Raw genomic sequence first — 7,711 nt, 5'->3', positions numbered from 1 at the left:
ATCGGGTTGCATGCCGCAACAGACTTATTAAAAGTCCATATACATATATATATATTGGGGATCGGGTTGCACGCCGCAACAGACTTGATTAAAATGAATATATTGTGAGAGCAGGTTGCACGCTGCAACAGAACTGAATGTGAATATATTGTGAGAGCGGGTTGCACGTTAAAACAGAACTGAATGTGAATATATTGTGAGAGCGGGTTGCACGCTGCAATAGAATTGAATGTGAATATATTGTGAGAGCGGGTTGCACGCTGCAACAGGATTGATGAAAATGATAATTGGTTATGATTGCTGAGTTGGCTTCAATTATTATAAACGAGTTACCTAATTTATTTCTATTATTGTTGTTATTACTAATATTGCGTACAGGAAATGTAAGTGACCCGCCTTAGCCTCGTCACTACTTCGTCGAGGTTAGGCTCAGCACTTGCCAGTACATGGGGTCGGTTGTACTGATACTACACTCTGCACTTCTTGTGCAGATTTTGGAGTTGGTCCCAGCGGCGTACCATAGACTTGCTCGGATTTTAGCTACTCAGAGGAGACTTGAGGTATAATTGCACGGCGTTCGCAGTTTTGAAGTCCCCATCTACTTTACTTTAGTTGTGTGTTTGTTTTCAGACAGCTTTATTTTATTAAGACCTTTATTTGTATTTATTTTAAAAGCTCGTGCACTTGTGACACCAATTCTGGGATGGTATTTAGACACCGTTGTTTTTATGGATTATTTCACTATATTTCAAACTTTGCTTCCGCATTTATTTCTTTGATTATTAATAATTTAAAGATTGTTTAAAAATTAGTTTATATTATTCTAACGTTGGCTTGCCTAGAAAGTGAAATGTTAGGCGCCATCACGGTCCGAAGGTGGGAATTTCGGGTCATGAAAATGGGTCTCGTCACGACAACACTACATGTATGAGTTATTGTAACAGTTGCCAAATCTTGAAATTCGAACTTGCGAGACATCAAGTCCTTCATCATTTTTGCTTAACTGGTCATCTCCTTCAATGCATCAATCAGTGGAATGTTCACCTGGATCTGCTTCAACATTTCCATGAATTTCTTATACTGCTCATCCTTCTGATATTTGGCCAATCTCTGTGGGAAGGGTGCTGGCGGTCGCCTCTTTCGTGTGACTTGAGTTCGATCCTGCTCAGGCACTTTTTCTAATGCCTTCTCTTGCACTTCCTCAACCTCCTTTGCAAACTCTTTTTCCTTGTTTATTTCCTCTTGGGATAGATGGATTCTTACTTCTGTTAGCTCATTTGACTCATCTACCTCAATCGGTACTGGCACGAGTATCCCACTTGGTCAGCTTTCGTGAGAAATTTCTTGCTCTAGATCAAGATCTCTACCATTTCTCAGACTCACAGCCATTAGTTTCTTCGGGCCCTGCTCTTTCGGGTTAACATATGTGTCTGCAGGTAAAATCCCTTGAGGACGATTGTTAAGGGCCATGGATATTTGCCATAGTTGAATCTCAATTCCCTTGATAGCTGAGTCGTGTGATACCACCTTTTCTTGCATCTGGTGGACCTTTTCTTCTATTTTCCCATCGGACCCAATGAGTTGTTGCAGCATTCCTTTAATTTCAAACAACCCTTCATTTTGTCGCACTATCTGTTGCTGTTGAGGTTATTGATAAGCTAGTTGTCGATTCTGCTGATTGTATCCTTGTTGCTTTGATAAGGCACAACCTAACTCTGTGGTCGCATAGCTCCAGGATTGTTGTTGTTATTGTACTGCTGTTGTGTTGGTCTGTACTATTGATTCTGCTGCCCTCAATTCTGACCACCTTGCCTCTGGCCTCTATAATTTCCCACATAGTTCATATTTTCTTGATAGTTCTTATTGTCACTCTCACCACTTCACGAGCATACATATGGCTGGTTAATGCATGGTGTTCATAATCCTCCATTTGCCGGGTCAACTATGTGCACATGCTTTTGGCCCGACTCTTCTTTTTGGTGAGGATACTCAATTGTGTCATCATAGTAGCCATATTCTCAGCCATGGAGTTGTTTGGGTCTAGAGCTACTGAGTGAACTACTAGAGTAATTGTAGAGTCCCTTGTCATCCATCCTGAGTTTTGAGTCATTTTATCAAGCAAAACCTTACACTCTCTGAATGATTTGCTGAAAAATGATCCACCTGTTGAAGCATCAACGTTGGCTTTCAAGCTGTCTGCCAATCCCATGTACCTTTGTCCCAACATCTAATCCAAAATGCCATGGTGTGGACACTTAACCAGCATCCCTTTAAATCTCTCCCACGTCTCTTGCAATGTTTCAGCTGGTTTCTGCCTGAAGCTCAATATCTCATCAACTTGCTTGGAAGTCTTATTTGGTGGGTAGAATTTGTTCAAAAACTTCTTGACTAATTCCTCCAAGGTAGTGATGGAGTTTATGGGGAGCTAATTGAGACAAGTTTGAGACTCTCCCGTCACTGAGAATGGAAACAACAACAACCTTATTGCTTCCGGTGCCACATTTGGTTTCCTTTGCGTAACTCAAATCGATTGAAATTTTATAGATGCTGCTGAAGATCTTCAATAAGACCCCCGGAACAGTCCCTTGTTCTGCAACAGATGTAGCATGTTGTTTGTGATTTAAAATGACTCTGCTTGTATATGAGGGACTGCAATTATGGTTGCCAGATTTTCAGCAGTGGGTTGTGCCCAATCATACAAGTCTTCTTCTAGCACAAGAGGTGTCATACCCTGATTGTTCGGGTCATTCGCATTATTTCTGTTATTTTGATTGTCATTGACGTCTCCCATGTCTAGTTCGATTTGTTTTGTTGAGTTCTTTTGTCGTTTGCCTTTCTTGTTTGCCCGATTTAGTGCCTTGAAAGCTTTCTTAGGGTCCGGTAATGCTTCGTACAATTCACAAGTTCGTGAGTAGTTTCTAAGCATGCACTTGTAACACACAAGACTACAAGCGTTAGAGTTTCAACACAATGAATTTCAAGTCGAGAAAGCTGACTAAACTACAAATTATAGCGATTCTTCTAGCCGTAATTAATAACACCGTTAATTTTCCGGCAATGACGCTAAAATTCTATCACACCAAACTATGCCTCCTAAGAGGTCTGGCGGTCAATGCAAATATAATCTGGTTTACAAGTCCGGAGTCGAATCCCATATGGAATTAACCTACTAATTACAACCACTAGATTCGCACGAATTCAAGTAATCAACCTTCAGAAATATTAAATAATGGTTTGAGTATTTACTAACTAAAGGCAATGTAATTAAAAAGCTGTAATTTTAATATTAACAAGTCAAATATTGTAGACAAGATTGGAAAGGTCTAGAGTTACGATTTTTCCTCTCGTCGGAATCCTCCCCGCCACGGTCATATAAATTCGCCTAGCTATTCTCTACCGATCGTGAGCACTTTGGGTGTCGTAATTCTCTTTCAAGAAAATACATCAATTTTCTAGACGTATTCTTCCAAACTACGCTAGTTGGCACTAGTTTACCGCTCACTAAGATCACACCAAGGTTTCGTTATTCCTAATCCCACCTTTAAACCCTCCGTATTGATTCTTCATATACATTAGGAGTGATGTTGGTTAATAACTACCTAAATGTGTATCATTTTCCAAGCAATATGCACTAAATAAGTACAGTCAATTGAGGGCCCTTCAATCAACCACAATAATCATATAGTTGAACAAGTAGAGAAAAGTAAATGGCAAATTTCATATTAAACACAGAGAAAAAGTCATCCTTCAAGAGGTTTCATCAAACCCTAGATGAGAAGGTTTAGCTACTCATAACCATACTAACAATCATGATAATAATTGAAAGCATTAAAATACAGATTAAGGAAGAATGGAAGAGAAAAACTCTTGCGATTCGTTGCTTCTAAGTGTTCCCGTCTCCTTTTTCCTCTCCGATAATGTCTAGCCCCTAAGAAATAGGTTTAGAACCCCTTTTATACATGTTGGGGGCGTATAAGGTCGAAATTACCAAGTCCTAGCCGAACTAGGACGAAATCCTCCCTTAGCCGTCTCGCTTGGCGCCTGGCGCCAACCAGGGCACCGAAAGTTTTCAAAATTCTTCCTTTTGCATTTTGGTTAGTGCCTGGCACCAAACTCATACTCCCTTTAAATTCTTCTATTTTTACTTCACTTTTCATGCAATCTTGCCAAATTATTTCAAATTGACTCTTACATATATAAATATCATTATTAAGCTCGAGTCACAAATATTTACACCTAAGTTAACAAGATTGAAGTATAATGCAAGGTAATTTACATGCGAAAACATGAATTTTTAGCCTAACATCAAATGGTTATGTTGTTTTATGATAATATTATATTGAAAATAATGTATTATATATGACTTAATATATACGTGCAACGCACGTGGCGAGAAACTAGTATTATTTTAAAGGCAAAATGGCCTCGTGGCCACTTAAACTTGCTCTCAATTGCCAACCCGGTACATAAACTTATACATTTCCCATTTGAATATCTAACTCCGATATTTATTAATTAATAAACCACATTGATCGTTGACCATGCCTATGTGGAGGCAACATAGCTGACATGGGCAAATTGTGTGCACACTACACTGAAAAAGCGCGTGAATGTAATACTTTAATGGAAAAAGTATTAAAAATATATAAATAATGAAAAGATAATAAAAAGAAAAAAGAAAAAAATGAAAGCTTCCTCGGTTCCTCCCATCCCACTCCGTCCTCCTTCCCCATCCCCATTCTTTAGTTTCATATCTCATCCCCCCATGATCCAATTCCATCTCGTCCCCATCCCCTTTTCACTATTAATTTTTACTTGAAAAGGATTAATCTTGTTCTATTGAGTACAAGAATGCAGAAGAAAAAGAAATTAGAAAAGGTTATCCACACAACTCGATGTCGGCAAAAGAAAATCTCTGATGATGGTGCCGAAGAAATTATTCTGGTCATTGCTCCTTTCTTTTTTTTTCTTTAAATTTTTGTGGTCGGGGATATTGAATTAGTTATTTTTTATTTGTTTTGTCTAGGCTTGGTGGGAAGGAGGTTTAACGGAGATGGTAATTAGGGGTTTTGGGCGAAAATGGTGGTTGAAAATTCAAAGATATTTACCAGTGACTTCTCCGGCCAACTCGAGTTTTCCGGTGGTCTATCAGTTTCTTGGATTTGGGGCTTGGTCGGAGGCTTTTTCAGCAATAACTTCTTTCACTGGTTGGTGGGGGGGGAGGGAGAAACGGGAGTTCAGTGATAAAGATGACATGAAATTTTAATTTATTAATTTTAAAAATGGGACCCACAAATAGCACATGGCAAGTAATAAATAGTCTAGCATATGATGTGTTGATATGTCACCGTAATTGATATACACGTATTGTTGGATGTGTTTCTTAGTACTGATTCTATCAAGTTGGAGTGTTTAAATAGAAAATGTATAAGTTTGTATACCGGGTTGGCAATTAGACACAAGTTTAAGTGGTCACGAGGCCATTTTGACTATTTAAAAAGTGGAAACCCTAAAAGTTATAAGTTGAATTACTAAAATAACCTTCTAATTGATTTTAAATATCTTACTAATAAAAAAAAGAGGTGGTTATTCAGAACAATAAAATTTCGAAGAGCCACAATATTTATCGTGATGGTTCACAAACATTGCATTCCTATTCTATTCTATTTTATTTTATTATATAGAAAAACCATGATGGTCGACCAAGGGTATAGTTATCATTTAGCTCAATCATAAAAGTGCTTTGTCGGGATGAATTTTTTCAACGCTAATACTACACAATTCTAGAAGATTTCTCTTTCACCTCCCAATTCAAGAAGATTTCTCTTTCACTTTTCTTTCAATTTTTTCCCAAATATTTTTCTAGTTTGTAAAAAGATTGATTGTTTTACCATCTTTTTTTTTTGTTATACTTGTTCAAGTTCTCCCCAGACTTCTCAAACAATTCTTTTTCCAGTTCTCTCCATTTTCTCAACTAGATATTGCTGCTTTCAGGTCTGCTTTTTTCTATTTTTTTTCAAATCTTACTGTTTTTCCCTTATTATATTTTTCGATCTTATTTGACTTTTGTAGTTAGAGATTAGAGAGTTAGGCATGAGTTTGAAGAGTTTAGGGTAGAACTTTGGAATTCTTCGCCGATAACAATATTGGTCTTTTTCTATGTACTTGCTTCTCTTTAAAGGTTGAATCTCTGGGAACAAGCTTTATGATATGTACAGAGGTAATAATCTTCTTAATGTATTCTTAATTTAGTGTACATGCATCTGATTGTCTTTGTTGTGAGTGCTTTATGGGAATATTTGGGATTGTTTTACTTTAACTTTGTCGATATAATCATATATTTGCCATGGTGCACTAATTTGATAAAGTTAAAATATTAATAATTTTATATTTTAGAAGAATTTTCAGGGATAAAATTACACGGTTGAATGTGCACAGATGGAATCTTATATTCATGCAAATTACCTTTTTCCTTTGCCTTTATAAATTTCGTTGTCTGCTTATTTAGGGAATGTCTGTGCATTGCTCCTTTTTTTGTTTGTTTGCGATGAAATTTAGTGATAAAATAATATCCATAAGCTTATTGAATTTTGATCCCGATTTTATGTTTACTAAATTCTGATAAAAATAATTTCTTTACTGAAATCTGAATGATCATCTTTATAGTGAAGATGACGATCCTCCTACCGCTTTCTTAATATTTCTCTAAACGCATTTAGAAGTACACATTTTAGAAGTAAGAGTGCAGAGTATTTTTTTTAATTGTGAATTTAACTTTTAAAGGAGTACAATTAGTTAACTAATTTCTATAAATATGTTAAACTTAACACAACGTTATTTGCCGAGTAATATGAATTCTCCTTTATAGGAAAACATGCTCCACAAACATATAGTGAGTTTCTTCTCCATTTCTTTTCAGTAAGATCATGTGATTGATAGCGAACAATCTTAGTTGAAGATAAAAAATTTTCGTGTTACAAAGATAGGGAATCAACTAACCTTCATTCATTGAAAATGAGTAATTCTGGATATGGAACAATTTCTTTTTGCTAATAATGTGATGCCTATACTATTAGATCATAGAGCTGTATTTGGCCGAAAATTCAAACCCTTTCCAATGTAATAGTTATATTACTTCACCTCATTTGATGTTTCCAATTCTAATGAGTTCTAACAGCTACTGAAAAATAGATTAAGAATCCAAATATTATTAACTTTGTATTGACATCCTCTCCAACTTATTCCAGTGATTAGTACAAAAATAATATTAACTTTAATTTTTTTGTCAATTTTAAAGTTCTTCCTCTGTCTGCGCCAAATAAAATTGTGCATTGTTAAGTTTGGAGAGATTAGTTCTTTGAACTATATTCACAACTCTCTACTTCACAAGGGGTGAATGGATCATTCCCTTTCATTCTAAGTAATAGAGGGAGTAACATAATTTTGGCTAGACTCTTGTGTGGGTTCCACTAATAATTTTTATTTTGTTTTGAATTGGCAAAATATAAACTGCCAATTTAAGTTGTCTTCAGCGATCAGACAGACACCTCAACTGACCATTTATCATTTTGACAAGTGGTTATCAAATATACCTCGTGAACACCCGAGTTGGGTAGTTCATATGTGTGAGTTACGCTCGCCTCCAATCTTCTCCTCCTCCTCTTGTTCATCTCGCCCCCTTTTCCTTCTTCCAAACTCCTCTTCCCCACCT

At 36.5% G+C, this 7,711-nt stretch overlaps 1 non-coding gene across 1 annotated transcript; it reads left to right on the top strand.

Moving 5' to 3' along the window:
- Nucleotides 1–2,237: 2,237 nt before the first annotated feature.
- Nucleotides 2,238–2,344, top strand: LOC142173991 (small nucleolar RNA R71). The gene has a single exon (XR_012703355.1). It is a non-coding gene; the product is annotated as a small nucleolar RNA R71 (small nucleolar RNA).
- The last annotated feature ends 5,367 nt before the right edge of the window (nucleotides 2,345–7,711 follow it).

The sequence above is a fragment of the Nicotiana tabacum genome, chromosome 19 (assembly GCF_000715075.1).
Source record: "Nicotiana tabacum cultivar K326 chromosome 19, ASM71507v2, whole genome shotgun sequence".
In the NCBI taxonomy this organism is placed as follows: Eukaryota; Viridiplantae; Streptophyta; class Magnoliopsida; order Solanales; family Solanaceae; genus Nicotiana; species Nicotiana tabacum.
This window is presented reverse-complemented; position numbering and strand designations above follow the sequence as displayed.